General features: G+C 41.7%; 1 protein-coding gene across 3 annotated transcripts in view; it reads right to left on the bottom strand.

Annotated features, from left to right (window-relative positions):
• ZNRF3 (zinc and ring finger 3) overlaps positions 1–23,185 on the bottom strand; it is a 66,354-nt gene that overhangs the window by 42,641 nt on the left and 528 nt on the right. Inside the window, exon 1 of one of the 3 annotated variants that reach the window (XM_059863293.1) lies at positions 22,626–22,775. The exons of the other annotated variants lie outside the window; for them this stretch is intronic. The gene's annotated coding sequence lies outside the window, so the exon portion shown is untranslated. Of the gene's footprint in view, positions 1–22,625; positions 22,776–23,185 lie in introns of those variants that run through there. 3 annotated transcript variants of the gene reach the window in all.

Consider the following 23,185-nt stretch of genomic DNA (forward strand, 5'->3'; position numbering starts at 1 on the left):
TTTCCCATCTCTTTCCAGATGACTCCTCCTTCATATTGCCTCAATTCTCCTCCACCACTTCACTCCCACCCCAAGCTGTCCCCTTTTTTTCTCATCCAACTCCTCCAGCCCTGGCATACAACCCATGCTAATAAATCCAGTCAAGCCTATTGGCTTGGGTGTAGTGCTGTGTATCTCCTGCTGGCACACCTCAACACTGAGGTATGCCTCACTGATTGGGAAATTAACGCTGCAAACTGCACTCCAAAAACACAGCAGTGAGGGGTGAATGAGTGCTGGCTGCAGGACATTCCCCTCACATGTCAGGAAGTTTGGACAGTGCAGGGAATGAGGTAAGATACTACGAGAAAAGAAAATACAGTGTTGTGGTTAAAGCAGCTGAATGCTTCCCAACAGATGGGATTTGCTTCCTCTGCCACAAGATTCCTATGCAATGTTGGGCAAGTCAAAAGCAGCCATGCAGGGTGTGACCAAAAATCCAACCAGCACAGTAACCTATCCCCAACAGTTGCTAACTGCAGAAATTCGGAGAATATGAAAAGCAGAAAAAAACCAGAATGATTATGCTTGAGATACAGCCTCTGAATTATGGCTATCTGTGATTAAGACCTCCAGAGCAGAGATTTCACCCAGAACACTGTGTTTAAGTAAGCAATGCATCTATGTTCCATGTTTTTACCTAATTCCTTTGGAATGACACACATACTTATGGCTTTTACACCATTCTACAGCAAGAAACACAACTACTGTTTTTAAAATGTACTTTCTTTTGCTTTACTGCAAAGCTGTTTTGTGAATTTCACTGAGAATGCTCTGATAATTGTATTGCAAGGAACAACCAATAATTGTTCCTTAATCGCTGTCTTGGCATCAGATTTTACTCCAAGTTCTTGTCAACAGCCTCTTCTCCAAACTGGTAAAATTCAGTTCTCTTTCAATGAATGTCAAACTGTTACATGACTCAGATGATCCACAGCTTGTGATCTATCTGCTCCATTATCTACTTTTCCCTTCCACTTTTATGATGCACTGCACTTTTATTTGCAGCATTCAAGCTCTTGGAGCCCAGTGGTGCTCACCAAGTCTTCTGCTTTGCTCTCTGATAATTTGCTCTCTTACCTTTCCTACTAATTGCAACATCCCATGAATTTTTTAGTGTAAGGATAAGGTTTTTCAGAGTACACTTTATTCTTAAGAAGGAAAAGAAATCTTAGCCACAATTTTGAGAAGCTTTTTATGATGCTTCTGTGTTCTTCCTGGTGCATGCCTCCAGCTTGTATCACAATTAACCAAGCTCAGCACTGACAACCTGCTGTACATACAGCTGTGACTTGGGAGAATCCCTTTCACCAAGGTCCATAAAAGGCACATTCAACCAGATATAAACGGTGGGGACACAGAAAATGTGACAGATGCAAAAATAAAAACAAAGTCAATGGAATCTCTGCCCCAATCATGAAAACAAACAGGAAAGGCTAGGCACTGTGAAAAGAACAAGCACACTCACAAGCACATCTTTGCTCTCCACTGCTGGGGAGCCTCTAATTTTGTCTGCAGTATTTAAATAACACTGAATTGGTGTTCATTTTTAAAAATAAATGTAAGAGTCCATTCCATCAGGCATTTTGAGAATAGCTTATCTATCTATAGAAAGCTAATATATATCACAATCACCAAAGGCCACATGGGAAAAACATCTGTGCCTGGAAAAGCCATGGTTAGGATGCTTCATTGACTGTCACACAACATGCAGCCTCTTTCAGGTAGCTAACAGTACAGCAAAGTATTTACATCAGTCTTGAAACAGTCATTGCAGTTCAAGAAATCACAATCCCCCCCAAAAATACACCTATTCAAGTAACCTTCTCTTTGTATGACGAGGCCACAGACAGAATTACTGTATTTATACCTGTAATACTGCTGTTCTCTATAAAAAGTTAGCACATTTCCTCCTAGATTAACAACCTTTTCTAGTTTCTTACACAAAAGAAAATCTGAATGAACAAATCAGACATGGTAGCTGACAGTGCTACAGCTCTGTTCCTATATATACTCCCTCAGGCTGGAGTCTGAGTAAAACCTGTTCATGATCAAACTCATCTGCTCACTATCATCATCAGCTTCCTGTTCATTCATCAGTGTATGAATGGTTACAATAGGGCCATCAAGACAAAAGATGGCTTCAGAGGGAATGTCTAACAGAGGAAGAAGTTACATCAGCCTGACGCTCCTTTGTTCACAAAGCTCTGACCATTAATAGCAGCTAAAGACAAGGCAGCTGCTGCACAGAATTAGGAAGAGACAGAAAGAACAATTACTTCCTGGCAACGTTTTTTTTCCCCCTGCAGCTCAAAAAAAAAAAAAAAAAAAAAAAATCACACTGAACAGTAAGAGAATGAGAAAAATTCTGGAGATTTAGTTGTCTTCCCTCCAATCCTGTTAGTGAGCAATTTAAGCTGGTACCTGTCAGACATGCCAATAAAACTGCTGTTCTACACCTCCTGCACTACGTGCAGCAACATGGACTCCACTGCTCTTCAAAAATAAAGTGCAATGTCACTGTGTGCATGAATCCCAAAACCAAAACAGATTTTCTCTGTGTGCTCTCAAATTTAGACAACACATGAAGTAATGGACCAGAAAAAAATATGAAAGAAAAACCCATCAAGGGCTCTCCTGTAGAACTTGATCCTTATGGGAAGACCTAAGCCACAAGCTGGCAGAGCCTGGAAGCATGTACTGCAGAATTCTCACCATATGCTTGCTCTAATCTTACATTCCTTCACAAATATCTGCTACTGGTTTCTGCCAGAGTCACTGGAGCAGAGGAACTTTTTTGGTTAACTCAGCATGGCAGTTGTGTTAATTCACTTGGCTGCACGAATCCAAAGGCCACAGATAACTGCTGGCAGAAGTGGCTGCACAAACTCAGTAGAGCATACAGGAAATCAGCTAAAACCTCTTTTTTTCATTCTGTTGCTCACCAGAAGCAAAGAATGGGGATGCCATACTGATGGCAGAACCCATCAATTTACCCTGTTCTATGGGCAGAGAAACCTCTGCTTTATTAACTGTCCTCTACAGACTGGAACAGTCTGTCCTTCACATATCTGGGTGGGATTTCCAAAAAGAATGTATTTTAAAGCAGAAAGCCATGGTAACTGCTAGGATTTCCATCCCAGAATTTTTCTCTAGCCTCTGTGTATGGTGAGGGGAAAGTGCCTGCAGCACTAACACAAGTACATGTCAGAGCCCATCTCAAAGCTCTGTAAGATGTGCAAATTTCCTGGTGCCTGAAGGTTTGCTAAGTAGAGACCAAAATCAGAGTGTTTTAGGTGTATTGCAGCACTATCTATTAGTGTCAAGTATCAAATCACACACATCTGTAGAAGCAGCATTGCAGAAGAGACAAGCAGGAGGGTGAAGAGAAAAAGTTTTGATGCTGACCAGCAAAATTTAGAAATTTCCACATGAGGCAACACAAGAATGCCAGTATCATCCCACATATGCCACAACAAAGAGGATGAATCCCTATTTCAGCAGGGACCTTACTGCTTGCCTTGTTAAGGTAATAAACTGATTCAGCAGACTATAAATGTACCTAAGAAGAAAGCATCAAAGTTAACAATATAAGCAGTCACCTTTCCCTCATGATAGATTTTCAAACTTCAGAGAACCACAATTTTGTGTACTAATCTGAACTGCACTGCAAATGGTCTCAGACCTACAGGGAAGGAAAGCTGCAGATTTTGCCAGCAGAAACAACTACTTTGATCTCTGGCATCCTGGAAAACATTTTGGGACTGAGATAATCCCATTAAGTCTTTATTCTGAAACAATCAATAAGTGAAACAATGCAAAATGGTGAAGCTGATTTTAAGTTTTGGAGTTAAAAGCTTCCCAAAGACTTACAGAGGGACAGGTTGTGCCTCCCATGGACCTCCAGTCTATACCAAGAGATGCATGCAGGCTTTGCTCACCATCTAAGCAGAAGAGCTTGTCCTGCCTGAGCTCCAAACATGTGTAAAATCAATGTAATCATATTCATTGATATGCACTGCCTTTCTGGTAGTAGTTACTCATTCAGGCTTTGAGTCATGTGTTCATGTAACTTTTGGATATCCGACTGTGCTAGCTCAGGTCATTCCCATACATCACACAGGCACACTCTTGGGTGGAAATGCTGGACTACCATGCTCTAGGTCACAATTTCACAAGGTTCCCCTGAATTATAAAGGTGGGACCTTTATAGGCAAAATGAAGGTTCAGAAACACTTCTGCAGCTGTAGCATATAAAGTAAGGTCTGTAACAGAGAAGGTTGAAAACTTCCTCCACCCCTGCACATCTGTTCCAGAAAAGTCCCACCTCTTCTTCCCCCTTTCCACAGATAAAGGGGGAGAACAACTGTTTCTTTCCAATTCACAGCTTGTGCCTGAACAAGCCTGTGCTTCTTGACAATGGATCTGGTTTATCACTTCCCCTCCAACTCCACCTTGCCTGTGCTTAACTTCTTTTCATACAAATCCCAGAAATTTTTAACTGGCATTCTCAAAGAAAACAAAATAAGCTTCCATTTTAATAAGGACAGCAGCCTGAAAACAAGCATTCCTTCCTTTGCCATTTTCCTACTTCATTCCACATGGACACCACAAGTGAGAGAACACCACGTGCAGAAGTTGTGCAAAGTAAAATAAGAAAAACTGTAACTTTGCAGACACTTCAAAATGTTTGAGCTCCACGCTCTTCATGAAAACCTTCTATATAGTGAGGTATCCCTGCTCTATCTCTGTGGCACATGCTTCACCTCTCTAAACAAACAAGGACTGTCTTTGTGCCTTTGTTTAAATTAAGGGGAAAAAAAAAAACCAACCTGTCTCACAGGCTGTGATTACATCAGCAAGAGCATTCTCCTTTTCTCTATCAATCCTCCCTTACTCAGGCTTTGAAGAGCCTCTGTGTGCTGCTGCCACTTCCTTTGATCTTTCTATTTTATGCCCCAGGGCCAGCCCTGATAATATCTGCTTTGCCTGCACAGTTTTGGAAAAAGCAGCAGCACCCATTCCTGTCCAAGAGCAGCTTTGTGAACACTCTGAAGAGGCATGTGTGCCCTGTGATCCCGGAGCAGCAGACACACAGCACACACAGCCACTGCACCAACATGTGGGCAACCTGCCTGTGCCCTCCTGCCAGCCTGCAGCTCGCTCCTCTTAAAGCACAGATGACCCTGACAACTTAGGGTTAGTCTTTCAGCTGGGCAAAGCAACTGCACAAACCCCAGAGGAAAATGCTGCCTGTTTCAGCAACTGAATTCTTGACACTTTTTGTTCAAAGATAAAAAAAGGCAGAGGCAGAAAGCTAAAGACTGAGTGGCAGAGCAGCAGGGAAAGAAACAGAGATCCTACCAACAGCCAAGTGTCTGATTCTGAAACGAGTAAAGATGAAAGGAGACTATCATTATTATTACTATTATTATTATAAATAACTCTAACTTGAAACTTGGAGATCTGACCTGCAGCACTACCATCAGAGTCTCTTCAACAGATATAGCCAGGTATTTAAAATGTTACCCCTCATTAGCTGTTGGGAAAATTGCTTTTGGTTGTCCCTTTAATGGCGTTGCTAGAAGGAATTTTGTTTTCTTCAGTTTCATGTAATGGCATCTCCCCAAAAAATGCATGACAAGAGATTACTAATCCAAGAGACAGTGTTGCCCTAGAAAACCAGGGAGCAACTTCAGTCTGTCTCGTTCCACTGCTGGTGCTGGCAGGAGACACCACATGTGTCAGAGCCAGTGTGCAGCAGGTTTTGCCCGTGGCAAGGTTTGCTCTCCAGAAGAGCCCCCAGCAGTGCCATGCACAGCTCGGAGAGCAGAGGACACACAGCTTCCCACTGCACAGTGCTATTCACCCATGGCTTTTCTTGCAAACATCATGGCTCACTTTCCTCCATGTGGGGCAAGTGCCACTGCTGTCATTCTCCTGTCAGCTCTACACTGAGAGCTCAGCTTGGCTGAGCTGGAACATCAGGCCTGAGATTTCACAGGCTCTGGCCAGCTTCGGAAAGCTCTTTCCAGACAAGAGTTTGACCTGTTTTACACCACTCAGCAGAAGTGAATCCTTCTCATCCCAGACAGCAGCAGGGTGCACTTCACTACCAGATCACATCAGAAGCAGTCAAGGAACTTCCAACAGGACCCCTGTATTTCTCATGCCTTTATGGGAAAAGATATTTTTAATCTGTATTTCTTGCAATGTGTCCTAATCCAAAAATGTATAAGAACTAGATAGCATTTGAAGAATTTCAGAAAGCAAGCCATCAGACAGAGACAGTGATGGCAAGACTGAAAGAAAGCCTGACCTTCTCTGCCATCTCACCCTGCAGTTGCAGGGAGCTGCCTGCTCCAAGCTAAGCCCACTGCAAACTGCTACAACCCCATTCCAGGTTTTACCCTCAGCCGCTCCTCCGAGCACTTCAAAGGAAAAGTATTTTTGTACAGCCCAGCAAGGAGTGTAAACTGTTCAGCTGCTTCCAAAGCAAGATTATTTAACTCTTAAGTACCCAATATCCCTGCCCTCAGCAAGGGATTTCTGTGTAAAGAAAAAAAAAAATTTACCAGGAGCCTAAACGTTAAGTCTGATGTTTTCTTGACTTAACTAAAAAGTGACATGCCAATAGTCACCTTCCCATTTGCCCTCTCTCTTGTTTTGGAGGTGAGAAAGAGGTCAGAAAATTTAGGACACATAAAATCAACTTGTGAGTGCCACAGAATCACAGAATGGTTTGGTTTGGAAGGGAATTTAAAGCTCATCTGATTTCAATCCCCTGCCATGGTTGGGACACTTTCCACTAGACCAGGTTGCTCCAAGCCCCATCCAGCCTGGATGGGGCATCCACAGCTTCTCTGGGCAACCAGTGCCAGTGCCTCACCATCCTCAAAGTAAAGAATTTTTTCCTACTATCACACAGATACTTTCCATAACACATTATGAATTTGTTTAAACAGCTAGAAGACATCATTTCTCTTCAGTAATGTCAAGTCAGCTATAACTATCTAAATACCTTCTGAAGTCAGGCCAAAGGATCCCACAAATCCAACAAACTCCAGTAAACTAAACGCTTCCCTCGGCCTCCCACCCATTCTCACAGTAGTGACAAGCTGGAGCACAGGCTTCCTAACAAATGAAACCTCAAATAAGTCTTTGCAGAAAATATGAAAATAGCCTGGCTGGCTTTCTGCTGAGAGACAACTGTAGAGGTAGACACTCAATGTTCTGTTTTAAACATAATGGGAACAATAAAAATGGGACCAATTTAATTACTTTTGTTCCAAAGTTCCTCATGAAGCTGGAGTTCCCAGACTCAGCAGTTATTTCCCTGGCACTGGGAGCACACAACGAGTGGGCCACTGCCCACCACTCCCCTCCTGTTCCCTGGGGTCCCAATTTTGCTTCAGGCCCAGATGGCTCACAACTGTATACAACCACTTATAACCCACCTTCCACCACCAATACACAGATCCAGGGAAAGGCACTCATCTTTACATTAACAGAAGATGGGTGAACTTTGATCTCAAACAAGCCACTTCATTTTGTCTGACATCAGCATATATACTCAAGCATATGTACTCATATATTTCAATTACAGAATCTGCAAAAACCATTGGGATTTACTGTATCCAAACTTCTTTTTGCTTGGTTATTAAACAACAGAGGTTGCCTACTAATTAAAACCAAGACTCTTGCTTACAGTGAGGCTGTCCATGCCATTTTTCTAATAATGTTTTTATTCTATGCTTTATTTTTTATATTGCAGCTTGTCTGACTTGCATTTGTACAAGGTTACACTCAAACTTCAGCTGCATCTTCTTTACTAAGGCACATCTGTATTTAAAACACTCAAAACCTGGTAGATGTGCTGCCAAAACCTTCATCCAGATTACAACACAGGGTAAAACACAGCTGCATTTTTAGTTTGGACATTTTAGTTCTGAAATATTTTTTTTTTCTCACACACCTAGCTGGTTTTTCAAATAACTGCACCTCTGTTACCAACACAGAGAATGAAAGCTCTGATAGATTCAACTCCTCATTGCTTTGTCAAATATTATCCTGTATCTGCAGAATGGAGAAGAGGTTCCTTTGGAGAGTGCTGCAGGTATATAAAGGTAAATCCCTTCCTCTGAAGGATAAAATAAACAGTGTTTGCTGCAGCACTGCCACAGCAGCAGCACCACCATCATGATGGTTTTGGTAATAAGGATTTGGGATTTGCCACAGTAAATAATTGTGTTCCCACATTGCCTTTTGTCTGGTGCCATTAAAATTTCTCTTTTTTCTCCCTTCTTTTCAGCAGTCTCACTTATTTTGAGGTAGTCCCAAAGCTCTGAGAGCAGGACAGGATTGCCAACAGCAAAGTCAGGGGTGCACATGTGGAAAACACAAGCAATAAAACTGGTGTGGGTGTGTTCCACACACACTCTGGGTGTGCAAGGCAGTGAGGTACAGCCAAGTGCTTTTGCCTCAGACCTGATTTTGCTGAATGGGGGAACAGTCTTGAGTTTTTCTCCTAAAGCTGTTAGGAATCTTTAACATCCAACACATGAGATACCTCTTCCAACCTCTCTGTGGTTTCAAAACTATAGTTTCAAAGTTAAGAACAGTCAGAACTGAAGAAAACCTGTAAAATTATGATTTAATGTGATAAAGTTGTCAATTTCATGATCATAGTTTTCTACAAGACCTGTCTCAGTACACAAGGTGGAAAAACAGAGTAAGGGTTAAAAAATCAGAGACATACTAAGGAGCATCACATGTAAGAAATTCTCTCTTTTCCTATAAGTTCCTAAGAAGTTCCTATAAGAACTTCTTATTTGAATGCAAGTTGAAAAGTTACCTGCCAAATGATTCTGTGCAAACCTGAAACTGGCTAAATAGCATCCCCAATGTATATGATTCATATGGCTGCCTAAACATCTCTACAAACATGGGTAAGAAACTCACACCAGAATATACACAAATAACAGCCAGTTCTACATTATTCAGGTTTCTGAATTCCCACTCAAAATATTCAATGTTCTAGGTGCTGCATTACTTCACTACCACTGGATAATATTTGCAACAGCTGCATCACTCACTCAGCAGCAGAGCCTGAAGAGTCAACACAAACTCTACACACAGGAGACCCAAAATTTCAATTCTTTTTTTCCAAAGACTATGGAAACAGCTTGGGCAAATCACAACAGCAGCCTTCCCAGAAAGATAAACCAGAGAGAACTCTGTTGAGCTGTACCATGAAAACACAGCTGTGGCTGTTTGCAAAACTTTGGTGCTGCAGTTGACAGCTACCAGGGCAAGTGTGTCCCAGGGAATTTCAGTGTCATGCAGCAGTGCCTGTGCCTGAATGTCCAGCAGTGCTCAAGGTCAATTGTCATGCCCAGTTCTTCCTAGTGCTGAACTGGAAGACTGGACAGAATACAAAATATTTGATAACAGATCACTATTACCTGGAAGAAGTATTAACTTTATATTAACATTTTTGCACAAGTGATTGATGCAAGGGGATGTGTCAGGCCTGCAAGAGCCATTAAATCATATTCTAAAAGTTAAATGAATGTTCTGATATTTGTTTGAGGGGAAAACAAAGCTCTGCCTCTCTCATTTTCAGTCTAGAGACTTCTTCAACCAATGCAGCAGCTTAAACTCTCACACTACAATTTCAGAAACGTGATTTGGCTTTGGGTAGGTAGGCTGGGCAAAGGTGGCTGGCAAACACTTCTGATCACAAAATGTACTAGAAAATGAAGGTTATGACAAATTTTCAGGATTCTGCTATATGGACTACAAAAGCAGTATATTACCTACCAGACTAGCATACTGATGCAACTATTGCATGACCATCTTTGGGGCAATATTAGACCAAAAAAAAAAAAACAAAAAAAATCCTGCTGGAACTTTGAGATGTGTCTGAATAGCCAACTTTTGGATCTGCTTCTTTGCACTTTAATTCTCTCTGTCAGATCCCTAATTTTGACCCTAAGAAGGGCACTGAAGTGATTTCCAGAGCACTACTAATTAGCTTTCTTCAGGAAAGGTAAGGTCTCTTGAGATAATAAATACCAACCCTAGTGCTCTGCCTGCAACCCACCTGTAAGTAATTTCATCATGCAATATCAGAACATGACAGAAATAGTGCCACCTATACAATTGTCCTGAAGGATAACCACGACTCAGCACCAGTGATTATTTTAACAGACCCTGCAGGGCTGGGCTGGGAATTCCAAGATTCTACAGCACCTTGGCATTTCCCTTCAGTGTCTCTGAGACTTGGTCCATGTCAAGGGACCAGGGATAGGACATATTAAAAATAACACGTAAGGAGCATCACATGTAAGAAATTCTCTCTTTTCCTAATTTAATTCTCTTTTACTGCACTTTTGTGGCTAGATATAACAAAGAGCTTCTATCAAATACCTCCAGCTGCAGAACTAAACCAATCACATTTCAAAACAAACCAAAGCTTCCTTCTCTACCCTCAAAGAAAGATGAGACGAGAAATTCAGCTACACAAAGATTAACACTGAATTAGTTAGAGGTTATTATAATTTTTTCCTGTCTTAATTATTGGAGAAGAGTGGGGCTGAAACATATGAATCATGAACTTTTATAAATTCTCTTGCAAATCATTTTCACCTTGAAGTTCAGAAACTTCAGTTGTGTTTCCCTGGTAGCGCCTTGAAAATTCACACAGGAGCTAAAAGGAGAAAGTGAGAATTTAAAGGCAAGAAAAAAGCACCAGGCAAGAAATCAGAGGGCAAACCTAACTGTTTTCTTCCCTTGCTCACCCATCCAGATTTAACATCAGTCACTGCTTGTCCATCAGAGCTCCTGTGACCATGCAGCCAGCCCCAGAAACAATCTCAGGCTGTAACCAACCTCTGAGCCTGTCCAGAAGCTGCTCCCCACTCCTCTCCATCCACCTTAGAGAGCAACAATGTGGGCTTGGAAATGCAACCTGTAGGACAGCAGGGGAGAGCTGCTGCTCTGCCAGGATTAGCTGCCAAATTTTAAACACCCTGAATGAAGTTTATTCACCCACTGAATAATCCAGGACCTGCCTCAGCACTAGAAATATGATCCAGCAGTCTTAACATCAGAGATCAACTCTCCACCAGCTAATGAGAGACGGGAACAGGCCAATATCAGAAAATAAAAGTATTTTCCTAAAACATGCATGATTTCAAAGCAGTCTTTTCTAGCATTTCAGTTAGGCAGCATATGCTCACCTGTTGCAAAGCAGAGCATATATTTTGTTCTAACCCATTTTGTTCATGCTTCCAATAATTTGCTTCATTCACTGTTAGCATTCATCCCTCAGCATCTGCAAGGACATTTCATTGACAGGTTTCTAAATGGACAGTAAAAAAACCAAGCCAAACCAAAAAACACAGGTACCCATAAAGTCCCAGTCAAACAGCACATTCTTAATTGCTTTAAAGATTACTACACAATTAGAAATGTACTCTGTATCCTTAAGGATTAAGCTGAAGGAGCACTGAAAATGCCTGAAACTACAATAAAAATACTTTTTTTTAGAGTAAAGTCCCTTATCTCTAATTTTTTTAAAATTATATTCTTCTAGCAGGTGTCTCAGCTTGAAAAGGTAAATAAAACCAATTCCTCCTTCCAGAGGCAGTCTGTAATGTTAATTCCATACAACACAAACAGCAAAAATCTGTGAATTCATGTAGAGATTCTCTTTCAGACTAAGAAATGCTGTCCTCTGCTGAGAAATGGAGCCCTGCAGTTGGGCATGGATATGCCACATTATCATACTGATACAAAGATTAAATTCCTCTATCATACAGTTCATGAACCATTCCTTAAAGCAGAGCAGCCATAACCACATGCCTCCAGAGGCAGAGAAAGTGCTAGAGGATATTCTCCAGCTGGGCACTGTTTACAGTGTGCTGTACCCAGCAACTGCTTTAGCATGGCTTTCTTCTAAGGCTTGTTCAACTTCTCTCTTGTTCTTCTGGTTTGCTGTTCCAAGCTTTTTTTTTTGTGGCAAGAATGCTATAAAAAATTCAAGTTCCCTGCCCCACAGCTTTCCATTGAACAGATACTCAGGATTCCTATTACTTTTCTCAGTCCTTCCTTCCTGGACTAGTCCTAACCTAGGTCAAAATTCTGCTATCAAGAACAAGAGCAGATTGCATTAGTTTGAGGATTCTGTTCTAAAGACTGCAGAACCCATTTTATCTGGAATATGTTTATAATGACAAGATTTCAACATTCACCAGTACTTGGATAGTACAACTGCTAAAAAAAAATATATATATATATATATATATATATATATATATATATATAAAATTCAGTAGTAGTGCTTCTTAAGTAGTGCTACCTAGTCTGACCAATATCTTTACCTACGAGGTTGTTTGCTAGCAATATCCTTACCACCTAGTATGTTTTAGCATTTACACAGGAAGCAAATGTTTTCCCAGCTTCACCAATTTGAATTCTAAGACACCAAGTGCAACTTAAGGATGGAAAAGCAATTTGATTTGCAAAAATTCTCACTGCAATTACATTTAACTAGATGTATGCTACTGTCTATTACTTCCTACTAAGACAAAGCACAGTGACAGAGGGAATCACAGAACATTTATTAAGATCAAGTCCAACACCATGTTCATCACTAATCCAGGTCCTCAAAAGCCACATCCACACATTTCTTGAACAATTCCAGACAGTGACACCACCACTTTCACTAGCCAGTCTCTTCCAATGCTTTACAACCCTCTGAATTCTTTTTCCTAATATCTAATCTAAACCTCCCCTAGCCCATCTTGTGGTTGTTGGAGAAATCCTGCCCAGAGACAGAAGTATTGAGTATTTCCACATTTGATAAATTTTCCTGTCTCACAAGGATATTTCAGGGTATGTAGGGAGAAGGAATTCGTTAAGAACAGTTTGGAGGGAATTCGTTAAGAACAGTTTGGAGGCAGGAACTAAAGAAAAATGAAGTCACTATCACATCCACCCATCCCTAGACACAAGCACTCAATGGCACTCCAGCAGCCATCCAGCTCTTTCACTAGTTTTGTACATTACAAAGTTCTGTTTACTGGCATATTTCAGAAACTCTCACTGCTACATTAGTAAGTTACAGGTCTCTGTTTCCCTGCTGAATATCTATAGCAAGAGAAGCCTTACTCTTTGAGCAAACTCTTATATCAAACAGAAAGCAAGCACTTTCCTCCTGTGGTTAATTTCCAGTGCTATTTATTCACCCAGGCAGTGACATTGATTTCACCTGCTGAACTAGAAAAGGCTATGCCAACAGAGAAGTGCATCTACAACAGAAATGTCTAAACCCACCTTTTCCTCTGTAGGCTGTACATTAAAACTAATTATCGTCACTGAAAACTAGGATTTTTTACTACATGAAACCATTCAAAATAATACACACAAAAAATCTACAGCTTCAATAATGGTATTCCAGGTTTACCTAGGAGATCATCCTGCAGCACCAAGTGTACAGAACTTCACCACAGTGAGTGCAGCAGAGAAGGATCCAGGAATTTGCTTGAACTACCAGCATCCACATGGAGAAGTTCCAGGAAAAAATGCCACTGCTGTGCTGTCCAGTTGGCCATGGCAAAGTTTCTGTGGGTCAGGATATCAGGAATAAGGGAGTCCACATGACATCCACCACACAGGCTAAGAGGATACAGCAGAAGGGAAACATGGCAGGGAAGGGGGAAAAGAGAAGCCCACAGCAGAAGCTGAGGGAACACTTTCTTATGACACACAAGCTGCCTCCTGTGGCATCATCAAGGTAAAGGTAAATCACAATGAGGCCCAGGACACCAAAGCCAGAGGCATCTGAAGTGCCCAAACCCCACACTTCTGTTTACTGAAGCTCAGAGCCAGCTCTGAGCAGCCACTGCCAGTGGAGCAGGGAAGCACTAATGCAAAGCCTGAGATGGGTTAACACTTGAATGAAAGCTCATCCATCAGGTATCTTTTTAACACTCCTGCTCAAGGCTGGTCAAAGTTTCATTCAAGCCAAACCATTTGAGTGGCAATTTGCTTCAAAGACTTTTTTCCATAATTTCTGATCAGCTCCTGTTGAGAGCCAAATCCCAAGTTTTGAGTTCCTCTTCACACCACAGCCTGCTCCTAACCTTAGGGTCTATGACAAACATTTCTGTGATTCCTGAGGGTGCTCCAGGTCTGAGCCACTGCAGACCCACCTGAGTTTATAGAGGTAATGGAGAAGGTTTCACTGTAACTGGGTTTTGCTCAAATTCTCTTTTACTGCATCTATCTTTTATATTGTGTCTGTAGCAAGGCTCAAACAAGGAGCTGTGATCCAGTTACTGGACTACCCTCAAGCTGCAGGAACTAGAAAGGAAATCAAGTGGTTCCCCCCTTTAAGTAAGTATTTAAGCAATATTTCTGTAACATAAAACCACTCTGATGTCTACAAATCCAAAAGAGACCAAAGAGTAAACAGAGGGAAAGAAATTTTGTTGTGTGAGGAAGAACTTCTGCTCCAGTTAAAAAGAATACATACTGGAGTGATCTGAAGCTGCCTATAAATATTCAAGAACATCAAAGCCGGTCCTGTTAAATTAAAAATGCTGTCACACAGATAGGAACTAGCCTCTAGCACTGCCAGCTTCAACATGTGAGCCTCTGATCTGAGAGGCAGAGGCTCAGCTCTTCAAGAAATTTTATTCAGCATAAGAAGAGGAAAAAAAAGTGAACCAGCAGTTGAGTTTAATAAGGATATTAAATACCTTATGAGTGAGCTAAGTAGAGCTTAACTCTTTCAGGACACTTCAGCCCTTTCACTGAAAAGGACAGTAGCTTCTTCCTATACAACTTCCAAGGCTGGGATGTCTCTGGGCTCCAGGAAAGTTTCCATCCAAGCCCCTGAAACAAACACTTAGCACAGCCTTTGGAAACAGAGATTCTGTTTGTACTGCATACCTCACACACACGTGTGCATATGTTCTGGCTGACTACTCCACATCAGGGATCTATGTTTAATACTAAAGCTGTCCAGAAAGATTTCAAATCACCTTCCCACAGTTGCCTGAAGATAACAGGAGTGGCAGGCAACAGGATAGCAGACCACTTCATTTGACTTTTGTTATTTGAGGACATTCAGCTCTGGTGTGAGAAATTTACCCCAATGTGCAACTACAACTGTGTTATTTCACTGTAGAAAAAACTCTGACAATTCCCAGTATCCAAACCCAAAAAGACTATCCCTGACAGTTCTGAATGGGGGCAGGGGGAACTTTGCAGAGTAGCTTTCTCAAATAAAATAGTGGAAAACCAAATACTATCATACTTTGGAAGTTCTTTAGCATTAATTAGTCCACAATGTCTTTTCTTCAGATGCAGTTTTGGGATGTAAAAGATAGTATCTTTTAAGGAGGCAAAACACTGCTGGCTACCAGACTGGGGATACCTTGTCTCTGAGCAAAAAGAGTCTCCAGACCTTGGCTCCTCCTAAATACTGAACTCAGCAGCATCCCTTGGCACTGTTTCAAGAGTTCATTTCTTGCTCCCAGCCTTGCTACACATCATCCAGGATATCTGCCAGCTTGGCATCCAATCCTAAAGTGTTCATCTACTCTTTATTCTCACAGCAGGCAAGACAGCATCTGCTCTGAAAGGTTTCTAAATAAATACAAATCAGGTATGAGAAAGTATGCTGGGCCTATTAAAATACAACACTGGAATGGTGACCAATACCTTTCCCTATTTTATCACACATACCTTCAGAGACTGCTTTAGGAGAAAAACCCAGTGTACCTAAGAAAAGGGCAGCAACTGCTGCATTGCATATCCTAAGCTCCAAAGGCAGCAAGGACAGGCTAAGCACAAACAGAATACACCAGTGCACACAACTGGCATGCTGTATATAGAATATTGGTGGTTTATCTATGAGACACAGGTATTATTACTGTTGCTGTTGTTGTTAGTGTAAAACCAATCAAGGCTCAATTAAGAGTGCCACCATTTATCCAAACCCAAACAAGTCTATAAATCTTCAAGAGCAGTCTCTGTGAGGAAAATAAAATAAAATTTAAAAAAACACACAGCCTGTAAAAAGAGGTTCTTCTCCATGAACCACAGAATTGTGAAATTGACCCATCAGTATAAAAAATCCTAACAGAATAACTTCTGCATTTCCAGTTCAGTCTTTCAAAGGTAAATTTCTTAATGTGTCATCAAAGCAGACAGTTTAAAAGCCCAAGCTTGCAGTTCCAAAGGTGAACTCAACTGCAAGTTTGGTTTGAGCCTCTTCTGCTTGGGGGAGGAGGGGCAGAGTAGAATGGATAAAGAAGTAGAGAAGGATTTTTCACAGCCACACTTAAACCACTTTTTATTGTGTGTATTTTTTTAAAGCAGGCGAGCATCAAAAGCCTCAAAGTAGGAAAACAGACCTTGGCACAAACTAGACTCTTTTCTGAATTAAAAGCAATTTTTCAAACACTACAATCAGAAGTATTTGAAAGTTGCTTACCAAGCACATGCAATAAATTCACAGTAGGAGGCACATACTTGCAACATGCATGCCTGTACAGCTAATTAAACAGTTGTACTCAAACCATGACTGCAGACTATAACACATGGCCCTTCGTTCTTCTCAGGCCAGACACCTCCTCACTGCTTCTTCCATTTGCTTTACTGCTGAAAATTATGCAAAATAATAAAGCAGCTTAAGCTCAAGGAAACCAACAGAAAGCTTAAGCTGGCCATCAGCTTTAGGAAACAACTAAAATCCTCACACTAATGCACCGAGTAACATGTGTCTGGGAAGCCTAGAGAGTCTGCATATATTAAGCTGCATATTTAAGGTTGTACTTGTGTCTGGAACATAACAGGCACCTAATCAACCTTTGTAAACTGGCTCTTCATCTTAAAGCCAAGTGTAACAACAAAAGTCTCTAAGCAGCATGAAAAGGAAATTCAAAAAAATGAATGAAAGCAGTCTGCCACTGTGAAGAGGACACCCTAAGTCACCAGAGGCCTGTTTTCCTGAGCACTGCTGCTCAAGCCTAATGTAAGCACAGCTTCACCAATGGGATAAGTGCAGTCAAGTGCAAATTTTGGGAGTCTCAGTTGGGAATCTGCAAGATCACACTTCCCTGGTCACCTCTGGCTTGTACCAAGCATTCGAGAAAAATGCAGAAAATATGATTACTTTTTTATTAACAAGAATCTTCTGCTGCTGTTTTAACAACTTCAAACCACACCTTTGTTTTTAAACAATCTGTTTTTCCTTTGCTGGTCTCTGTGAGTGTGAAGGGCCCTCCTTTTAAGCCAGGAAAAAAGAAATAAGGCCAAGCATTCAACTTGCATTCATTCTGTTTTTATGTGTAGGCACACGCTCTGGTTTGAACATATTTGAATATTGAAGGGCAGATGCCCAAAACAACAGATAGTATGTACCAGTTAACACTTAATGCTTCCTAAATTGAGCACTTCCAATGTACCAAGTGTATTAATGCAAATACCTGTCCCACCTACATAACTGGGTAGAACATACAGCAGATTATTGCATTACAGATTACTGCATCCAGATCTTATCTTTCCTTAACCAGTCCAATGCTGGCCTCCTGAAAGCATTCATACTTTCAAAAACCGTTTCTGAAAGTTATTTTGGTTCAGAAGGGCCTCACTTTGCAATTCCAAAACAAGAACTAGAAGACTGTAATAAAAAAAGGGAGCCTTTTTAAATACACACTCCACCACAAGATGGTATAAACTGGAAGAAAATTACTATGTATGCTAATCAATGGTTTTATCCAACTACTCAAGACTTTCCTATAAGATCTCCTTGCAGTAGAGCTGCCTCCAAGTCTGCCACACTGAATAATGTCCTCTAGACACTTCACCTGGTGTCATTTCAGACTAAGGCAGCAGCTGTGCTGCCCATCAAGGGCACCAGTGAGGTGTTCAGGGGGGCTGAGGGCCAGTTCCACCCATGGGGCATGGCTGGCCACAACTGCTGGTAACACCATAAAGTAGGCTGTAATTAGATATAAACCACTGTAGTCACGTAGATCCAGTCTAAACATAAATATATATATATATATATATATATATATATATATAAATGAAAAAAAATTCTCCAAATGGATGCATGTTGAACAATTTTTGAGTACGACTCTTCTCTGGGATTTTTTCCTGCTTCCAACTCTGAAACAAGAGGAGCACATGGAAAAGGAAGTGGTCAGCATCCTGCCACCAAAGGCAAGGTTTTCAGCAGTGCAGAGCTTCAGCATCTGTGAGGAAGTTTAACTAAGCATACAGACATATGCAGAAAAATTACCTGAACTCCCACAAGCTATTTTCCCCACCTGATTCCCCACCTTTACTTGGAAATATGGAAATTGCACTGGTTGGTCTGAGTATTGAGCCAGTGCTGTGAGCTTTCTGCTTTTATTTACTTACTTAACCTTCTTTATTCTTCTTCCTCTAAACAGGTCACATTAGCATTTTTTGTTCTTTCCACTGTAACTTCTCCATACTTTAATATCTTTTACTGCATTTTTTTTTACTGTGCCTCCCACCCTTTCTTCAAGGGACTGCCTTAGTCTTGCAACAAGGCTCTGATAGGATTCTGGTACTGCTGCAGCTCTGTGCAAAGACCACAGACAGCTGAGCTTCCTCCAGAACCAGTAACTGATCACTGAATTTGGTACCTCATCCTCAGATCAGTCCCCTCCTGGGTCTTTTCACCACCATTTTAGGAGACATCTTAGATATTGCAATGCTGAAGAATTAATAAAAAATAAGCATCCTTATTTATAATTTCACAGCTAGAAGCCAATGAGAACAGGCAGCTCCTTGCAAAATAAGCCAGTAATGATGGGACTGGGATGGAGCTCAGAGTGTGAGAACACTGCTCAGTGTCAAAACGAAACAGTACAAGAGGATAAAAACCTAAACAAAACACCTTAACAGGCTGTCTTCAACTACAGTACACAACAGGATAAACCATGATTGAAACTTTTTTAAAAAAAGGACAGAGGGAGGGATAAAACTGTGAAACAGCTGGACCAATCTGTCCTGAGATCAAGCCCAAGACAACAGCTCTGCTGTGAGCAAGCTGCCTCTGCATTACACTCTACAAAGGCTGTCCAGGTATAACAGCCATGCAAGTCTTAGCCTAAGTGATCTCTTGTTTTGAAAGCAAATTATGCTTCCTTTAAGGACACACTGACAAAGCCAACCTGAAGCCCAGATAAATGTACTGTGCCTGATGTCCTCAGGATCATCACTGCAAGCCACAGATTCACAGCTAGGTATGGAAACTAAAACAAACCCAATCACAGGTGCCTTCATATTCTATGAGGATAACTAGAAAAGAAAACATTCAATAAGACAGTGACTCAAAGCCACAAATAATTCCACTTCCTCATTTTGAAAGGCCTTAAGGCACTCAGCAAGAAGAAACCTAACCTGCATGATCACAAAAGAACAACCAAAAAACCCCAAAAATACGTGGTTTTGTCTTCCACTCTCAAAGGACACAAACATTCAGCCTCCTCTGATCATGGCTAGACATCTTCTGTACCTGCAGAGTTATTTCAAGTCACTCCTTTCAACACCATTAAAAACTGCCAATGCTTCTGAGGGAAGCTTGCAATCTTTGGTAACTTTTGCATTTTGAAAAAACAGAGGAAAGATTCAAAGCCATTGAAGTAAGGGGTGGGAGGGAGATGGAAGGAAGGAAGGAAGGAACACACAGGCACTGTCTTGCAGTCCAGTTTGAAGGCTCTCCACCTTCTACAAGTGAAAGACGGGCAATAATTTGCTACTAGGAAGCGTCATGCAAGAAGTTGGGAAGTGTCCCACTTCTGTTTTCTTCCTGGAGCTTAAAACACTGAGTTATGCTTGTTCTCCCCAGACTGTTACCTTTTAAGCACAAAAAAATATATGCAAGTGGAGATTGTTACATCATCTACACACTGCTCCAGTTCAATGGCTACATAAAGTTCATCATTTCCCCACTGAGGCTTCCAAGCAGAAACAAACCAATCCAAACACAAACTTTCATGGCACAAGAAAAACCTCCAATAATATCCTCAAATCTCTCCTCCATGCTGGTTCTCTCCAAAATTGCACATATCAGTAATCCACCCATCCTACTGTATTCAGCGGTAGCTTTAAGGCAGGAATACAAAAAAAGTAAGACTGAGATAAAACTGACAATGATGAATGTGCATAATTTGAAGTTTTTGACACACCACAGGCATTAAATTTGATCCTCTTTCCCAAGCACCTCACCTGAGCAGTGCAATCACAACCATAACTTTATAAGAAACACGATATTAGATGCTCCACACCTCAGCTATCAAGGTGAACAAGCAGCAGGAACAGGATCTCACCAGTTGCATGTAGATTAAGATACACAATCTCACTCTGAGCAATAAAGCCACTGCTAGTCAAATCAGTGATTTTTGCTGTCCAAGCACTGTCAGTCTGTGGCCATGTAACACTGAGTTTGAGACAAGGCTACATCTGAACTTTTGCCCTGAATGGTAGAAGTTTCGACCATAGGGAGTTCTCCAGTGATAATTTGTTTCAAAGCAATATATCATTTTAAAGGTTTCAACAAAGTCTGGTTTTCACAGTCACTCTCCAACCAAACATCTGCAACTTCCAATCTCTTGACCATACCAATGGCCAGTATACGGCCCCAAGAAACATGGGATATTCCTGTATGCCAGATACCACCAAAATTGTTAGACTTTCCAGCAGTTTAAGGACCAGCTGACACAGCAACATAAGGATGAGTTTGCTGAATACAAACTGTGGCCACATGAAAGAAGACATATGAACATTTCATCTCTCTGAAGAGCTATTCTGGGGAGACACTTGACCCTAATAAGATTCATTCACAATAACTTGAGAAACAATATAATAGCACACCACTACTGGATAGGAATCTGACCAATAACCAGTTCAGGAGTGGATGTATGACCTATCAAAAGCTGAAAGTGCATTGTTTCTTAAGGTTGGGGTTTTTTTGTTCAGACTTTCAAGACCAATGAGTAATTGATGCTATTAACATAAACAAAAGTAAGCCTTTGTGTAGTCCCAAAACCACAATTCCTTTGATCCATTCTTTAATGTGTGCCTGATTTTCAAGAACTTCTAATATTTCATCTTAAAGAAAAATGCATCTTATTCTTGAAAGAGCTGTGTGCACTGACAAAGGGGCTGGGGCCAAGAAGAGCTTGCTTCACTGACTGATGTACGACTAGCTGCTGCTGAACAGGTTCTGAGTGGCAACAACTTCATGAGCCTTTTCTAAATCTCACTGTGAACTTTAAATTATGATCCAGAACAGCAGATTCACAATGTTCCACAAAAATACAGCCCAGCTGAAAAAAAAAAAGGAGGCAAGACAATGCTGTGAAAATCTTGATCAATTTTGGCTCTGATAAACTCTTTCAGGATGAGACAGAGGAAGCAGGACACTGACAAGAGATATTATATGCAATCTAAAACCTCAGCAGTGAAAATACAACTGAGAGCATTCAGTCTAGCTGCTCTGGAACAGTATCTGCCAGGTTCTCTCCTCTGAAAAAAAGAGCAGCACACACAGCTCATTAAACAAAACAAAACAAAACAAAAACCCAAACCTGTTCATGGCGTATGTTATTTAGCATGCATCCAGATGAATAAGCAAATCAATATTTGAGTGATAAATGACTGTAAAAGATTTGCCACATCATGTGACTTGCACTGTAGTTTTTCCTATTTGGGGTGCTGTCTATTCAGGCATGAAGAGGAAGCAGACAGGTGATGTTCCAAACAATAAAGCCTGCCAAAGTCTATTTAATACCCTTGTTTCAAGTTGTGCAAATCTGAGTCTTAACAGTTTATTTTTTCTCCACTTTTACTTACAGTCACCAAGAAAGTATGACCTCAGCCTATGTTCTGTTCTTAATACTAACACCTGACACAAAAGGAACCTTTGAAGTCTCCTGCTGGCCTCAAAGACACTATTAAGTCGTAAAATGAAAAAGCACTAAAAGGTTAAAAAAATGTCCATGTCAGTTCCAGCCCCTGCTAGCACCACCTCTTCTAAATGTCATAATTATAACTTAATGGGTCCATCCCTCTTTTCTTTGAAAAATTACCTTACATCAGCAATTTGGCCTCACAACTCCTCTTCTTCCAAGAGAACTTTTATAAGAAATCATCCCAGCTGAAACTCTTTTGAAATATCAAGCAATCATAAGCAGTATTCTTTACTTTGAAAAAAAAAGTTATTCTGATAGTAATGTATTTGTGTTTGTAGAGCTTTAACAGATATTTCTATAACCTACTTGATATAAGTTAGATTCTTTTAAGTTTTGTATGTATATTTACATGTGTATGTGTGGGTACATATGCATACATATATGGAATGCAAACAAACCAACCCCACAGCTGTTAAAGAGAAATAAAGATTGCTATTGGCACTTGCTTAACAGTCAAACTTACTAAAACACCATTCAAGTAATTTTTCTCTACTTAGCCAAAGGGGGAAAAAATAAAGTCAGCAATTACAAGCAACTACAAAGGAATTAGATAAGCACCTTCAAGAGTTTCAATAAGAGTAAACGATAGTTGCGTTCAGTCAAAGACAAGAACCATTTCTCTGGTGAGCAAGCCAAGCGCAGCTCTGCACGAAGCGTGACGCGGTGGAAGCCGGGATCCGAGGGACCCCGAGCGCAGCAGCACCGGCTCCAGCTCTGAGCGCCGCCGGGCGCGGAGCGGCCAACGATGGCCACAGCCCGAGGGCTCAGCACTCCACGACTGCCGCGGCAATTTCAGCCCGGGCCCCCCCGCGGCCCGGCCGACCCCGGAGCGGAGCAGCCCCGCACGGCTCCGGCCGCGCACCGCCGGCAGCTCCGGGACCGGCAGGGGCCGCCCGGCGCGGCCCCGCCTCCGCCCGCCCGCCCGCCCGCCCGCCGGCCCCGCGCCCAGCGGAGGGGCGAGCGGAGCGGAGCGGAGCCCGCCGCGCGTGTGAGGCGGCCCCGGCTCCGCCCGCTCCCGCCGCGCGGAGCCCGCGCCGCGCGCCCGGCTGTCAAAGCGGGGCGGCCCCGCGAGCTGAGGCCGGCGCTGGGCCTTTGTGCGCGGGCGCGCATCTGTCACC

This window comes from Haemorhous mexicanus, chromosome 19, assembly GCF_027477595.1.
Source record: "Haemorhous mexicanus isolate bHaeMex1 chromosome 19, bHaeMex1.pri, whole genome shotgun sequence".
Lineage (NCBI taxonomy): Eukaryota > Metazoa > Chordata > Aves > Passeriformes > Fringillidae > Haemorhous > Haemorhous mexicanus.